General features: G+C 39.9%; 1 protein-coding gene across 12 annotated transcripts in view; it reads left to right on the forward strand.

Moving 5' to 3' along the window:
* FOXP2 (forkhead box P2) overlaps positions 1 to 17593 on the forward strand; it is a 577535-nt gene that overhangs the window by 25828 nt on the left and 534114 nt on the right. The window contains exon 2 of one of the 12 annotated variants that reach the window (XM_043495199.1): positions 12855 to 12979. The exons of the other annotated variants lie outside the window; for them this stretch is intronic. The gene's annotated coding sequence lies outside the window, so the exon portion shown is untranslated. The remainder of the gene's footprint in view (positions 1 to 12854; positions 12980 to 17593) is intronic. 12 annotated transcript variants of the gene reach the window in all.

A 17593-nucleotide genomic window follows, 5' to 3' on the forward strand; every position in this document is an offset into this window, starting at 1 on the left:
GCCCAACACACTCCCAGTCCTGAATTTTCCCCAACACATGTGTTCAGCTCTCTCCTGGACAGTTCAGCTATTAGAGGTCCATTGCCCCTGTAAGGGGTCAATATGCAACAGTTTGCTATTTTAACCGGGGTTACTCAAACAATTCAGTTTGAACACAACTCTGGATTAGTTCTGATTACAAAAAATAAAACAAGTTTGTTTAAGTACAAAGAGATAAATTGCAAGTGAGTACAAGTATAAGGTGTTAAAGTCAGAAATGGTGACAAGAAAAATAAAGATGAAACACTTTCTAGTAGCTGGAACTTGTTTCAAGGTAAAATCCTTACCACATATTCCCAGCAATAGGGCTGACTAAATTCTCAGGTTAGAATCTCCCTATCAAAGTCAAATGGCTGGTTCCTTTTAGGTGAAAGAAAGTGAGACAGGGTGCAGAGAAACCTTGGGATGTTCATGCTCCTCCCTTTTATAGCCCAGTCACCTTTTGAAATGCATTTTCCTGAGGATTGCCTCTAGATAAAGTTCCTTCCTGCTCTGAGGACGGAGACAGGAGTCTCATGGTGACAGAAGTTCTATGTTGTTTGCTAAAATGCAGATCGATTTGTTCCTGTCCCCCTTCTTTGCCAAATAATGGCCACTTGACAGGTGATTGGCAATCAACTTTGATGACACCTAGCTAGAGGTGTCAGCTTGTCCTTTGTCTTTGAGAAATTTGTTTACCCCCTCTTGCTGTCTTCAAGACACTATTTACTACTAATAGGTAAACTGAAGTGAACACATGTTTCTTTAAAAAGAAAAGGAGTACTTGTGGCACCTTAGAGACTAACAAATTTATTAGAGCATAAGCTTTCGTGAGCTACAGCTCACTTCATCGGATGCATTTGGTGGAAAAAACAGAGGAGAGATTTATATACACACACACAGAGAACATGAAACAATGGGTTTATCATACACACTGTAAGGAGAGTGATCACTTAAGATAAGCCATCACCCACAGCAGGGGGGGGAAAAGGAGGAAAACCTTCCATGGTGACAAGCAGGTAGGCTAATTCCAGCAGTTAACAAGAATATCAGAGGAACAGTGGGGGGTGGGGTGGGGGGGAGAAATACCACCCCCCACTGTTCCTCTGATATTCTTGTTAACTGCTGGAATTAGCCTACCTGCTTGTCACCATGGAAGGTTTTCCTCCTTTCCCCCCCCTGCTGCTGGTGATGGCTTATCTTAAGTGATCACTCTCCTTACAGTGTGTATGATAAACCCATTGTTTCATGTTCTCTGTGTGTGTGTATATAAATCTCTCCTCTGTTTTTTCCACCAAATGCATCCGATGAAGTGAGCTGTAGCTCACGAAAGCTTATGCTCTAATAAATTTGTTAGTCTCTAAGGTGCCACAAGTACTCCTTTTCTTTTTGCGAATACAGACTAACACGGCTGCTACTCTGAAACATGTTTCTTTGTTTTGGATAGACCTGTTAAACAACTTTTGCCTAGTCAGGGCTAAGTGGATTTGAACATGTGCTAACCACATCATACAGGGGAATTCATCACTTTACATATAATATTACTACTTACATTTCACCGTGATATTCTTGACCAGCAAATCCTTAATTTTCAAGTGATACTTCACAAGACATATTTTGTACAAAGATTATCACAATGGTGTGCAGGGTGTGAATATGGGGGTGCTTTCGTTCAATTGTTTTCATCTGTGTTAAAATTTGAATGATGTGCTCTTTCAGGCATGTGTTGTATCTCCTTATATATTATGAAGGAAGATTGTGTAAGATAGTTGAATTGCAGTGCTACTAAAAAAAGTAAAAAAAGAACTCATGACTCATGCTGAGAATGGCACAATGGTGTTCACTATTGCTATCAGGTATGTGTTTCCCCCTTGATGTTTTGTTTCCCTTTGATATAGATTGTTTCCATGTCAAATTCCTGTAGAGCTAGGGTCCAACATAATCTAGAACTGGTCCTCTTAGCTTGAGCTGTGCTACAACTGTCAAAATCTTAATTTTTTTTATTGTACAAATAAGGTTTAAGTTGCTTAACAGTCCAAAAGATGGCATAGCATTCCCGCTCAATGATAGCATAGTTTCTGTTTAGTGGGGCGGGGTCAGTTTTTTACTTAAGAAGGCAATGGGATGCTTCTTGTTCTCCACCCTATCCTGATTCAGCACCGCATCTGACCCAATGTTAAGCGCATCAGTACACAGCACAAATGGTTTGCTGAAATCAGAGCTGACCAAAACAGACTCTTTAGACAAAGCCTCTTTTATGTCTGTGAAACCTTTCTCTCAGGCCTCTGTTCATACCACCCAGTCTGGCATCCCCTTTTTTTGTAAGATCTGTTATGGGGGCCACAATGTTGCTTAACCCCTTTACAAACCTCCAGTAATAGATGACCAGATGGATTAGAGGACTGGACCTGCTTCTTGGTCTGTGGGGCAGGCCAACACTGAATGGCTTCTATTTTTAAAGGGTTAGGGCGAACAAGCCTACTGTCCACCCACTGTCCTAGATATGGTACCTCTGGCGCCTCATTTTGGATTTGGACACCTTGACAGTGGGGTTGGCTCCTCTAAGCCTTTGTGACACAATTCCCACATGGTTCAAATGGTCTTGCCAGGTGTTATTGAAAATAGCCAGTTGATCTATACAGGCCCTGGAAAAGGTCTGTAACCCCTGCAGCACTTCATTGGCAAGCTTCTGAAAGTTAACTCCTGCATTAATTATTCCAAAAGGCATAATCTTAAATTCATATAGGCCAGATTCCACAATATAAGCAGATTTTTTTGGGGCATCAGGATTTAAGGGAATTTTTCTAATACTCACAAGTCAAGTCCCGAGAGCTTATGAATTTTGTACCCCTCTAATAGATCCAGTAGATCCTCTATTCGGGGTGTGGGATATGGTTCATGTCGGGTGATGGCCTGTCCCTCCAGCCCTTACAATCTATGCCATTTACTGTAGCATCCTTAATTCTTCACTGCCTTCCCAAGATTCAGTCCTAATATAATTCACTGGCCTTTCACCTTCTCTACTGCTGCGTCTGGGGCAAACTCACATTGAGGGTTGTGGGTGTGTATTGTGGGGTGATCTTAAGTTTTGGGTAATTTGTTTTTTATGTGGCTGGGAGCCCCACACTGATGTAGACAAGTTTCTAGCAATGAATTTTTCATTGTTTGGCTGAGGCTTAAAGCCTTTGCAAGAGCTGGCATCTGGTTTGACAGCATCACAATGCTCAAGTCTTTTTCGGAGTTATTTTGTCCCATGATAGAGTCATTCATCCTGTATGTGTGGCCTAAGTTCTTGGTTCTACACGTATGACCTTATATTTGGCTGTATTGAAGTATGTAAGGAAGGCATTGGAGACAATTTTTTATTTTAGAAAGTGGAGAAATCAAGTACGGGAGAGGCTGTTCTAGATTTGATTTTGACAAATAGGGAGGAACTGGCTAGCATATGAAAGTGGTAGGCAGATTGGGTGAAAGTGATCATGAAATGGTAGAGTTTACAATTCTAAGAAATGGTAGGAGGGAAAATAGCAGAATAAAGAGAATGGATTTCAAGAAGGAAGACTTTAGCAAACTCAGGGAGTTGACAGGCAAGATCCCATGGGAAGCAAGTCTAAGGGGAAAACAGTTTGAGGGAGTCGGCAGTTTTTTAAAAAGATATTAATGGTACAAGAGCAAACTATGCCACTGCATAGGAAAGATGGGAGGTACAGCAGGAGACCCCCCTTGGCTTAACCAGGAGATCTTCAATTATCTAAAACTCAAAAAAGAGTCTTACAAAAAGTGGAAACTAGGCCAAATTTCAAGTGATGAATATAAACAAACAGCACAAGCATACAGAGACAAAAATTAGAAAGGCCAAAGCAAAAAGCTAGAGACATAGAGGGTAACAAAAAATATTCTACAACTACATTAGAAGCAAGATGAAGACCAAGGACTGGATAGGCCCATTACTCAGTGAGGAAGGAAAGACAATTACAGAAGATTTTGAAATGGTAGAAGTGGTAAATGACCTTTTTGTTTCAATTGTCACCAAATAAGTTAGTAGTGATTGGATGTCTAACTTAGTGAATGCCAGTGAAAATGAGGCTAAAATAGGGAAAGAACATGTTAAAAATTACTTAGACAAGTTGGATACCTTCAAGTCAGCAGGGCCTGATTAAATACATCCTAGAATGATCAAGGAGCTGACTGAACGGATATCTGAGCCATTAGCGATTATCTTCGAAAAGTCATGGAAGATGGCAGAGATTCCAGAGGACTGGAAGAGGGCAAATATAGTGCCAATTTATAAAAAGGGAATAAGGATAACCCAGGGAATTACAGACGAGTCAGTTTAATTTCAGTATCCAGACAGATAATGGAGCAAATAGGCAATACATTTGCAAACACCTTGAAGATAATAAGGTGGTAAGTAACCATCACCATGGATTTGTCAAGAACAAATCATGTCAAACCAACCTAATAGCTTTCTTTGTCAGGGTAATAATCCTTGTGGATGGGGGGAAGTGGTAGATGTGGTACATCTTGACTTTAGTAAGGCTTTTGATACTGTCTCGCATGACCGTCTCATAAACAAACTAGGGTAATACAAATTTAGATGGAGCCACTAAAAGGTGGGTGCATAACTGGTTGGAAGATCATTACCAGAAAGTAGTTCTCAGTGATTCACAGTCAGCTGTTGGGGCATATCAAGTGGGGTCCTGCAGGAATCGGTTCTGGGTCTGGTTCTATTCAATATTTTCATAAGTTATTTAGATAATGGCAGAGAGCAGTGTTTCCCAAACTTGGGACCCCACTTGTTCAGGGAAAGCCCCTGGGTGGCCGGGCCGGATTGTTTACCTGCTGCGTCCGCAGATTCGGCCGATCGCAGCTCCCACTGGCTGCAGTTCGCTGCTGCAGGCCAATGGGGGCTGCGGGAAGCGGCGGCCAGTTTGTCCCTCAGCCCACTCCACTTTCTGCAACCCCCATTGGCCCCAGCGGTGAACTGTGGCCAGTGGGAGCCGCGATCGGCCAAACCTGTGGACACGGCAGGTAAACAATCCGCCCCGGTCCGCCAGGGGCTTTCCCTGAACAAGCGGGGTCCCAGGTTTGGGAACACTGGCATAGAGAATACATTAATCAAGCTGGAAGGGGTGGCAAATGCTTGGAGGATAGGATTAAAATTCACAAATTTTGATCTGGACAAACTGGAGAAATGGTCTGAAGTAAATGGGGTGAAATTTAATAAGGACAAATGGAGAGTACTCCACTTAGGAAGGAGCAATCAGTTGCACACATACAAAATAGGAAATGACAGCATAGGAAGGCAGAATGACTGCAGAAAGGGATCTGGGGCCTGCAAAAAAAGTGAACCTCATTCTGGGATGTATTAGCAGGAGTTTTGTAAGCAAGACATGAGAAGTAATTTTCCCGCTCTACTCCACGCTGGTAAGGCCTCAGCTGGAGTATTGTGTGCAGTTCTGGGCACCACATTTCAGAAAAGATGTGGAAAATTGGAGGAAGTGCAGAAGACAGCAGCAAAAATGATGAAAGGTTTAGAAAACATGGCCTATGAGGAAAGATTGAAAAATTGGGTTTGTTTATTCTGGAGAAGAGAAGACTGAGGGGAGACATAATAACAGTTTTCAAGTACATAAAGGGTTGTTACAAGATGGAGGGCAAAAAAAACAACCCACCTTCCTATTAGGGTGGTTAGGTACTGGACCAAATCGCCTAGGAAGGTTATGGAATTTCCGTAATTGGAGTTTTTTAAGAACAGGTTAGACAAACACCTGTCAGGAATGGTCTAGTTATTATATAGTCCACCCTTGAATGCAGGGGACTGGACTACATGACCTCTCAAGGTCCCTTCTAGTCTTACATTTCTATGATTCTGTGTATTATTTGATTGCACCCAGTTTACCAAGTGATCTAGATGCTCTGTCAGTGACCTGCCCACTTTGTTATTTATCACTCTCCAAATCTTTGTGGCATCTGCAAACTTTATCAATTTCCTTTATTCTCCACTTGGAAGAAGGATGTTTCTCAACACCTTCCGTCCTGTATCTTTTGGATTCCCGAATTCTTTGAAAGATTTGTCAAAGCAAGGCAAATGCTGTCTTTGTGGTCCCCATGTGGGTCCATCAATTGTGTGTTTCATGTCTGAGCAACTTCTTCTGTTTTGCCAATAACTGCTGTCCCAGATGGGAAAATAGACCAAGATGAGGAATCTAGTGTGTCTTCAACTAACAGCTTAGTTGCTTACCACCTAGTATATTTAGAAAGTTCTGTTCCTCAAAAGGTTTTTAGTGTACTGGTTGAGTCTAAAAACATATTGTATCTGCAAAACATAGTCTCATGTGAAAAGTCTTTTCTGCTTGCTGCATTTTGATAGATTATTCCCCAGAGTGTGCCAAGTATTTTTGGTCTTGGATTACTGTATCCTTGACAAACTGAGGGCATTTCATTTACCTTGCATGGTCATTTAACTACTGCTATTTTATGATTTTATAAATCCCACCCATTTTTGAAGTTTCTGAACACATGATACACAGAATTTCATGAAAAATTGACTTTATAAAATTTTGATTTAAATACTATACTTCTGTAGTCTATATAATGACCTCTTCCTCACCCCCAACATGCAAAAGCATGTGAAAAGAAATGAGCCTTGCATTGGGTCTCCAATTTCTCTGGACAAGTGGAAGAAAGGAATTTTATATTCAAGTGCCCTGCAGTGAGAATGCGTCACTACTATCTATCTGTTCTCTGATGTTTAAGTATAGTGATTGTTGCTTCCAGTACTTGAGATCATCACTCCTGCCCAGTACTAGAATGACAGGTGAGGACAGCTCAACAGATCATACGGGCTTCTGCATAAGTTTCCATTTTGGTCATGCACTAGTGTCTTGCTTTCCAAATCTTTTGTTTGAAATAGGAAAAGAGAGTTCTGTCGCCCTTGACACTTCATTCCCCAGTAAGTTTGTGGACCTTTAGGAGCTTAGAGTTGCTCTGAGTATTGAGGTGGAAAATGAGGACAAATTCTTCATGCCACTGTCTTATTTGACTTTCACCTTTGTCATGCAAAATCCTGGTTTTCCTCCTCTCAATCCCAGCCCTGATCATCGCAGACCCATACCTAGCCCTCCTCATTACAGGGAAAATTGCCATATTATATGAACTTTATGGTTGGAGGAGGTGAACTGAAATCTGTGGGAGCAAATAGGAAGGATCCTTCAAGACATGGGGCCAAAAGATTTGGAGTGAGGGAAAGGGGAGAAACTAAAATGGGGATGAACTGGCAGAAATAAATGTTACATGCAGCATTTAGAAACTCAACCTGTGCAAAGGAGACGGGAAATACAGGCACAGAAAAAGGAGAAATAGAAAAAAGTGTCTTATTGTAGGGGAAGATTGCATTTGAAGTTTTTGGCTATTTATTCTGTAGTTACTTTCATTTTTTCATTTATTAATTAAACTAACTCAGAAACACAAGACACAATGGTCAGCCACAGAGATGTCTCCCATATCCTGCTTGGTGTTACCTGACTTAAGGTATGCTACCGCTGGGTGACCTGCCTTTAACTACTGGGCTTTAGGAACATAATTTCCAATATACAGACACATCTTCTTCCATATTATCTGACATACATTTTGCAAAGATTATGATGATCAGTGTGACACTGGCTTTTAGTAGAAACCTCACGTGATAGTCTTCGATGAACTAGAATGTAAATTCCAGACCCTTATACATCCTCGTACCCTCTGCCAGCTGGCATCAAGAGGTCTTTGAGTCACATATATACATACATTTTTTTTTGGTACCTTGAGCTGTTGAAACTTGTGTGTCCATCAGATACAATTGCTCTCCTTGCTTGATTTCCTTTGAAGTTTCTAACCCCAAGGAGATAATGTTGAGGAACTCAAAGAGGAGGGCGTGGAGGAGGAGATTATGTATTTGATGTGCCATTACTGTATTTAGAAGTACAGTATCCAGAGTGGGAGCTGAGGTTCAGATTAATTCATAGATCCTGTAGAGGGCCCTCAGTGAAAAGTCTACAATCATCTATTACCTTGCTGATCATTTTAGCAGCAATGTCTGGTTAATGTGCCTATCCCAAATTGCCTCCCCCAGAGGTGCCAAAAGCTTTTACGGCTCTTATGCAGCTGCCAAAACCTCCAGATTCCATTTACAACTTCTGTGATGCAATTAAACATTGACAAAACAAAAATATGTAAAACTGTAAATATGAGGGCACTATGAAATAAACTGAATTTTAAATATAAAAATAAGAATGTATTGTATTGAGGCTATTGCTTGTTTTCATATTAATTAATTATTTTTTTAAAGAGAAGCTGCTACAGAATTTTCTGTTTGTTTCAACATGGGCTGTAGAGTTTAGGCTTAACTTGCACACAGGAGCTTGACTAAAGATCCCATCATTTGAACATAAATTGTGGTAGATTGTAGCCTCTGATAGTGTGGCTGATGTGATTAGGCCCTATGATGGTGTCCCCTGAATAGATATGTGGACAGAGTTGGCAACGGGTTTTGTTGCAAGGATAGGTTCCTGGGTTAGTGTTTTTGTTGTGTGGTGTGTGGTTGCTGGTGAGTATTTGCTTCAGGTTGGGAGGCTGTCTGTAAGCAAGGACTGGCCTGTCTCCCAAGATCTGTGAGAGTCCTGTAGTAGGTTTCCGGTGTAGGGTGGTGGTTATGTGACCATTGCTTATTAGCATTGTAGTGTCCAGGAAGTGGATCTCTTGTGTGAACTGGTCCAGGCTGAGGTTGATGGTGGAATGGAAATTGTTGAAATCATGGTGGAATTCCTCAAGCGCTTCTTTTCCATGGGTCCAGATGTTGAAGATGTCATCAACGTAGCGCAAGTAGAGTCGGGGCATTAGGGGACGACAGCTGAGGAAGCGTTGTTCTAAGTCAGCCATAAAAATGTTGGCATACTGTGGGGCCATGTGGGTACTCATAGCAGTGCCACTGATTTGAAGGTATACATTGTCCCCAAATGTGAAATAGTTATGGGTGAGGACAAAGTCACAAAGTTCAGCCACCAGGTTTGCCATGACATTATCGGGGATACTGTTCCTGACAGCTTGTAGTCCATCTTTGTGTGGAATGTTGGTGTAGAGGGCTTCTACATCCATAGTGGCTAGGATGGTGTTTTCAGGAAGATCACTGATGGTAGCCAGAAGAGTACAAAGAAGTTGCCTACTACAGGACAGGCCCAACAAAGAAAATAACAGAACGCCACTAGCCATCACCTTCAGCCCCCAACTAAAAGCTCTCCAATGCATCATCAAGGATCTACAACCTATCCTGAAGGACGACCCATCACTCTCACAGATCTTGGGAGACAGGCCAGTCCTTTGTTACAGACAGCCCCCCAACCTGAAGCAAATACTCACCAGCAACCACACACCACACAACAAAAACACATATCTATTCAAAGGGCCTAATCACATCAGTCACACTATCAGAGGCTCATTCACCTGCATATCTACCAATGTGGTATATGCCATCATGTGCCAGCAATGCCCCTCTGCCATGTCCATTGGCCAAACCGGACAGTCTCTACGTAAAAGAATAATTGTACACAAATCAGACGTCAAGAATTATAACATTCAAAACCAGTCGGAGAACACTTCAATCTCTCTGGTCACTCGATTACAGACCTAAAAGTGGTAATTCTTCAACAAAAAAACTTCAAAAACAGACTCCAACGAGTGGTGAATTGGAATTAATTTGCAAACTGGACACCATTACATTAGGCTTGAATAAAGACTGGGAGTGGATGTGTCATTACACAAAGTAAAACTTCCCCCTCCCCCCCACTGTTCCTCATATGTTCTTGTCAACTGCTGGAAATGGCCCACCTTGATTATCACTACAAAAGGTTTTTTTTTCTCTCCTGCTGGTAATAGCTCACCTTACCTGATCACTCTTGTTACAGTGTGTATGGTAACATCCATTGTTTCATGTTCTCTGTGTATATAAAATCTCCCCACTGTATTTTTTACTGCATGCATCTGATGGAGTGAGCTCTACCTCACGAAAGCTTATGCTCAAATAAATTTGTTAGTCTCTAAGGTGCCACAAGTACTCCTATAATAATAGTGTTCTAGTATGTTTTTGACCTGAGGGTTTTTATCATGGATATCTGTTCCCCCTTCACACCTAATTTTTCTTGCTTTCTAAGTGATGATAAGAATGCTTAATTAATATTGTACTTATGCTAATTTAAAACAATGATGATCACAGCTTACTGAGATCATGCATTCTACTTAATTGAACTTGACCAGCATTAGTTATAGTGAAGATGAATTTACAAAGATGAATAGTCCATATTACATATGCCACATTTTATCCATAAAACTGCTATTTAGGGCTTGGCTACACTTGTGAGTTTGAGGGCAATAAAGTAGCCCCAGGCATACTAGCTCACTACCTGTCCACACTGGCAAGGCATGTAGAGTGCTCTGATTCAGCGGCTACAGCACTGCTGGTACTCCACCTCGGTGAGTGGAATAATGTTTGCTGTGCCCCCGCTGGAGTGCTGCGGCGCCAGTGTGAATGAGGTGTTGCATTGCTGCGCTCTGATCAGCCTCCAGAAACGTCCCATAATCCCCTTAAATCAAGTGGCCACTCTTGTCATTGTTTAGAATCAGCTGTAGGAATGCAGAAATGCCCGTTGAAAGCTCCGTTTCTTACAGCCAGCTGCTTATCTCCTCCGAGACAAAGCAACCATTACTGTGGAATGCTGTGTGTGTGTGAGAGGGGGCGAGGGGGTCTGCTGCTGTCTAAATTTACAAGACAGCACACCGACATGTTCTTAGCCCCCCAAAAACCCACTCTCTCACCCCACATACACACAACACACTCCCTATCACACTCCATCCCATCCCCTTCATTTGAAAAGCACCTTGCATGTTGGGATAGCTGCCCATAATGCACTGCTCCCAATGCCGCTGAAAGTGCCGAAAATGTGGCCACATCAGTGTGCTTGAAGCTGTTAGTGTGGACAGACTGCATCGCTTTTCCTACTGCGCTCTGCGAAGGCTCTACATCTACAAAACACTCTACATCTGCAAGTGTAGCCGTGCCCTTAGTTTTAGTAGATGGAAATGTAGGGTTTTTTTCATGGACATTTTTATTTATGAATTCTGATGTATTCTGAGTTATCATGTCCTTGGTTCTGAGTGTACATTGTGCTGTGAACTACATTACAAATCTGTCTGGCTCCTCTTTAGTAGTTTTAGTTGTAGGATCAAGATAGTTACAATCTGCGATCTTCGCCTTCCTTTCAGAACAGCTCTTTTGCCTTGACAATGTATGCAAACTCTGCTTCTCTTATCACTTACAATCTTTAAGCTAGTTGTAGTCTATTTACTAATAAGCATAACAGTCACATTTGTGTGTTTCTCAGCTCACACTATTTCAATAATATTCCTGTCTTTTGGGAGTTCATAACATAAGGGCAAATTATGGGTACTCCAATGTGTGTACTCTAGAGGGTGGGGAGGAGAAAGCACAGGGAGCAGAGACAGGTCAAGGCTGCTAGATAGGAGTGGTGTTAGCTTGCCAAACCAGCATTCACAGGATGCCTCAGGAGTACGGCTGTCCGAATCTATCCAGTTCAGGTGCACATCTGAAAACTCTGGGAGGAGGGGCGGTGGGTCCATTCTGGGTTAACTCAAAATGAAAATGTTTAGAAATCTGACAAATGGAAATTGTGATAACATTTAATTTCAGGTAGATGTATATGTTTCAGTCCACCTAAAACAAAACATTTCATTCCCATATTGAGATTTTGAAAACAGTTTTAAATGGTTTGGAACTAAATTTGAGAGAAATATCAAAACAAAATGTCTTTAAGGAATGAAAAGTTGAAATAACTCATTTTGACATTTCAGGTTTTTTCCTAATGAAACAATTTTATTGGGTGGGGGTGGGAGCAGAAACAATTCACTACAATCAACCCAAATTTGCAAATTGTTTTGGTCAACCTGCAACTGCATTTTTCGATGAAAAAAGGTTTTGCTTGAAAAGTTTTTCCCAGCTGTATTCAGGAGGAAAAGAGGCCTCAAATTGCTGCAAAATTATATTGATAGGTTTTGAGCAATTTGCTTTGCTGGTCAGTAGGCACTGCTGTGGTAATCACTGCAAAGTGGCTTCCTTGCCCTTTCTGGTACCCTATAGTCCCTCTTCTGGCTCTTCTGTGTGCCTGTACTAAAGGGCAGAGTGTCAAGACATTGCAAGGAGGTGGAGAGAAGGCTGTGTGACTCAGATGAGGCAGAAAGAGAATACAGCGACCTCTTCCCTCAATGGCTCCTGTCCCTCCAATACCTCTCAGGTAAGGGGGAGGAAGAGCACAATGATAAGGGAAGCAAGTTTAAGGATAACATGCATCCAATGAAGTGAGCTGTAGCTCACGAAAGCTTATGCTCTAATAAATTTGTTAGTCTCTAAGGTGCCACGGGTACTCCTTTTCTTTTTGCGAATACAGACTAACACGGCTGCTACTCTGAAACCTGTCATTTAAAATAAAATATATCAAAATAGATCTATCTATATCTCTTTAACAACACTTGGACAATAAGTTTTCCTGTTTATAAGTTAGGAATGAAAAACACTATTTAAGCTCTTCAGGAACCTTCCTTCTATGTGACTGTGTTACAAATTGAAATTGCTTTATTTTGCAATGTTATATTACCTGGTACAGTATTACATTTTGTTTTAGAAGACTTACCAAGGGTCTAATAATATAATGTTACTTTATATAAATCAGGAAATTAAAGACTAAAGCTAAGACTCCTTTTTAATTTGTGTGTTTCTTTTTTCAATACAGCCAATCTCATCCTTCACTGTAGAGTTCTGGAAACTTCTTTATGCTACTGAGAAAGATCTTACTAGCAACCCAGGAGCTTGTACTTTGGCTTTCAGAATTTGTTAAATTATTAACAGCTGAATTCTGTGAGTCTTTCCATTTATTTTAGTTTTATTTGGAATAATCTTGTTTACCATGTTTCAAAGCAAAAATATAAGTGTATTTTGGATTTTAAAAGACAAGTTTAAAAAAGGTAAGTTAATAGCTCTATTTATTGCTTAAAATTATGTTAGATATCTTTTTTAAAAAATAGAAAAACAAGCGGCCAAAATTTTCATGTTTCTTAAAACCAGCACAATAACCTTTGGCTATATGTTTTGTCCCTTTGTAGAAGAAGGGCCTCAAATTGCCTTAGAAAGTTCCAAGAATTACGGGGTTGGTCAAATCAAAGAATCTGTGCTATCCATCAGTGCAACCTGCAATTGTAAAGTAACACCAGAAATAATGCAAAATCAGATCTACTATAATGAATTATTCATGTGGTCTAATTTAGCTATATCTTTTTTACTACAGTAGAGGCAAGAGACTATTATCCTTAACTAACACTATTTTCTAACATAATAACGTCAACAATAATGAGCTAGCATTATTCTTTTGTGAATTGGATGTAGTGTGATACTGTTAAGATTATGCTGTGCTGCAGCTTTAAATTTTGGAGAAAAAAAAAAGAAGTGTCTGCTCAAAAGCCTGAATATCTTGTCTCTTTTTTCTTGTTAGAGAAGCTTGTGCAATTCTTTTTAGCCCTTCTTTTTTTAAAGAAGGAAAGCAAATTAAGTAATTTGTTGTATTCAAAATTTTAATATATTTGCCTTTAAAAACAGGACATTTTAAAAGATTTCATGTAAAGTGTCTTTCTGTGTTTAGACCATAAATGCCAGGTAGGCTAGTGAATTTTAAAAACAAATAAAGACTACTTCATAAATAAAAAATGTATGGTTAATGTGGGGAAAGGAGGCTTAATTAAAAACACTTCACAAGCAATGATATTGAGATACATATGTTTTTGTCATTCATATAATCAGGCAGTATCTCAAAGTAATATGCTAAACAAGGGGGCAGTACTATGAAGCCACTAAACATATTCTCTATAATAGAGTCTTATATTGCTATTTGCCTACAGTTATTTCAGTAAACTTTTTTTATGCAGTACCAAATAATGTTACAATAATCTCATTCAGATTTTGTAGATGTTGCCTTTATAAACATATTTTCCTGGGATTATGACTTGTTGACTTTATATTGATCTGGCTGGTACAGAAGTTATCCAGTTGTCTGTAACTTAAAAACATATATCCTGTATGCCTTAGTACTGTAGTAATAGTGATACAATTATGGCTTGGAAAAGAAAACTTCTGTCTTCAAGTGGTAAACTTTCAGAAAACTTTGGATTTTAGAAATTGATCATGCTTTATCATTTATCAGTCAGGAGGTGATTTACTAATTTTATTATATGTACAATCTATGCAAACTCAATATATATGTAAAATTCATGCTGTTGAAGATTTTGAGTCTTTTTTAAACAAGTTTTTTTCCATCTCTAAAAGTTTGTCAGACATTTTTATCATCCTTGGATAATTCAAAATTAGCTTCATTTTAAACTTAGTGTTTGTATAGTCCTCAGTCTGTAAAGTTTCAAAAAAGAAAGCTTACATTTATCTTGTTGAGTAACACAAATAGATCAGCTTGGGATTGCCTATGATGTGGAGGCCTCAGGGGTCATACTTTGTGTGGAGGGAGTGGCGTGGAACTGGACAGAATAGTGTTGTGCTGATTTTCAGAATATGACCATTTGTGTTCTGTTAGGCTCCACAGGCTTAGCTTTCCCTTGTTTGGGCTTGGATGCTCTGCTGAGCTCTGTTAGCTTTCTTGGCCGTGGATCCTCCCTGATATGGGGTAAAGATATGTGATGGTACTTTTTCAAGCACCATAAAGAGTGCAGTGGACTGCCAAGATTTTTGTAATGATTCCCCGACTCCTTTCTTACATGATTTGATTGTCAGTAAAATAGTTAATTTAATTGAATGTTAACATTGTTAATTTTAAATGATCATTATTGGGTCTTCACCTGTTGAGATTAACTATGCAATTCAGTACATCTTTGAGCTATTGTTTTAGTCTCTGCAAATTCAGATAGACCTCACTGCATCAGATACACGCTGTTTAATATTTAGAAAATCATCTTCATAACCATATCAGTTAGAGACTTACTTTTTAAAATTAAAGCCCAGATTTTGGGGCACAATATAGCAACTCAGGAAAGGTAAGGGATACCCTATATACCAACACAATTTGCGCTCTGGGTTGTCCTTTGATAGTTGTGAGTGCTGGTGCTTCCAGTAGAGAAGAGTTCTGCATGTCGGTGCCAGCAGCACAGCGAAGGAGAGGAGTAAGAAAAGGTAAAGGAGCCACTGCTGAATACAGCTTTCCCTGGAAACAGGAAGGCAGCAATAAAAGGGGTTGGTGATAGAATCCTGCTTTCTTAATAGATTGTGGTGCATTTAAAGGAAGCCAGGAAGGAAGTCATTTCTGTTCTACTCTTTGGAAATCAAATGTAAAATAATACATAACAGCAACTAAAAATAGCAACCACACTAATACACCCAATTAATAAAACATACAAATGGATGTGGCTAAGATGGAGAGAGAAAGTAGACCACCCGAACCCCCTGAAAGATGAAAGAATTATTCTGTCAGTGGTTATCATCTCTGAACCTGAATGGCTTTCTGAATACCTGACTATTTCTTGTTCTCAAAGCAGTTTGTCCTCCTCTTGAGGATGTCCTCAAGAAATAGCCTCCTTGGTTTTGTTTAGATGTTTTCTGTTTCTCCTGTAGGCTTGGCCCACGGGTAGCTACGTATGACCTGATGGTGTAGTTGTGACCTTGGTAAGCTGCCAACTATATTCTTTTTGGAATCTGACATTCTTTTCTACTTAGATATTCATTGCTTTTTGTTTTTTATTTAAACACATATATATGATTGCATATACATTAGATATGAGACATTTAATTAAATGGATATATTTAGAGCTGTGCACACTGGATTTTGCACATTGTGAAATAAATGCACTTAATTTATTTCAGTGTGATTATTTGGTTTTTCCACCTTAATTAAAAAAACAAGGACATTAAATGCAAAAAATAAATTAATGAAATGCTAAGTTTGAGAGCTTAAATAGAAGAGCTTGAAGTGATGGTTCCTATTTGGTAACTTGATCACATTGCCATATTGCTGCAATAGTAAAAAATAATGCAGGCAGAAGTTCAGCAGCAGAGAGGGGGCTGTCCAGTTTATTGTACTGAATATAGCATATATGAGTACCTGCCTTGTGAGCAGGTGGCATATGTGCACATTCAGTGTAAGCAGTTCATGAGACAGAGTACGAGCTTTGGAGACCAGAGTGACTAAACTCTAGGAGCTAAGGGAGAAACATAGGTACATAGATACGTCTTTCTGGGACATATTAGAGAAGTCCCACCCCCAGTCTGACAGCCTCTATGCTCTTTTAAGGAGAATGAAAGGTTCAGGGAAGGAGAACATAAAGTGGGTGCAGATGGTAATGATCCCATAGGTGGGACCCTCCTTCCAGATGACATCATGGTCATCTGGAAGAAAAGACAGGTAATAGTAATGGGGGATTCAATTATTAGAAATATAGATACACATTTGTGAGGAACAGGAGAACTGCATGGTAAATTGTGTCCTGGGTTTGAAGGTTGCAAACTTTTTGAGACATCTAGTTAAAATGGTGTGCAGTGCTAGGGAAGAGCCAGTGGTCGTGGTACATGTAATGATGTAGAGAAAGGTAGGAGAGAGGTCCTGGAGGCCAAATTTAGGCTGCTAGGAAAGAAATTAAAGTCCAGGACCTCCATGGTAGCATTCTCTGAAATGCTTCCCTTTGCAGTGCCAGTTAGATATGCAGAACTGAAGAGTCTCTATGCATGGATGAGGGAATGGTGTTTGGAGGAATTGGGGAACCTTCTGGGAAAGGAGGAACGGATACAGAAATATGGACTCCAATTAAACCAAAACAGAACCAGATTGCTGGCATGTAAAATTAAAACATTCATAGAGGAGTTTTTAAACTAAGAGCTTGGGGAAGGCAAGGCTGATGCGTGCGGACGAGTATATGGTTCAGGACGACACATCCTTTAGGGGAGTATTTATTTAAGGGAATATTCTGTATCCTAGTAAAGAGGAGAAGATAGAAGTTGATAAAGTACAGGTAGGAACTGAAGAGAAACAATCAAATGAAAAAGATTCCCATTCAGTTATATCATATGACAGATAAAAACTTAAGGATGGGTGAACTTGAGTGCCTGGTATTAAATGAGGATATTGATATAATAGACATCACAGAAACTTGGTGGAATGATGATAATCACTGGTGCATGGTAATACTAGGGTACAAAATATATAGAAATGACAGAGTAGGTTGTGCTGGTGGGGGAGTGGCACTGTATGTGAAAAAGAGCATGAAGCCAAATATAGTAAAAATTGAAAATGAATCAAACAGTACCATAGAATCCCTGGATAGAAATTCCATGCTTGAATAATACGAGGATAGCCATAGGAATATACTACCAGCCACCTCACCAGGATGGTGACAATGACTGTAAAATGCTCAGGGAGATTAGAGAAGCTACAAAAACAAAAAAAACCCCAATAATAAGGGGGGATTTTGACTATCCCCATATTGA

Source organism: Dermochelys coriacea, chromosome 1 (assembly GCF_009764565.3).
Source record: "Dermochelys coriacea isolate rDerCor1 chromosome 1, rDerCor1.pri.v4, whole genome shotgun sequence".
NCBI classification, from domain to species: domain Eukaryota; kingdom Metazoa; phylum Chordata; order Testudines; family Dermochelyidae; genus Dermochelys; species Dermochelys coriacea.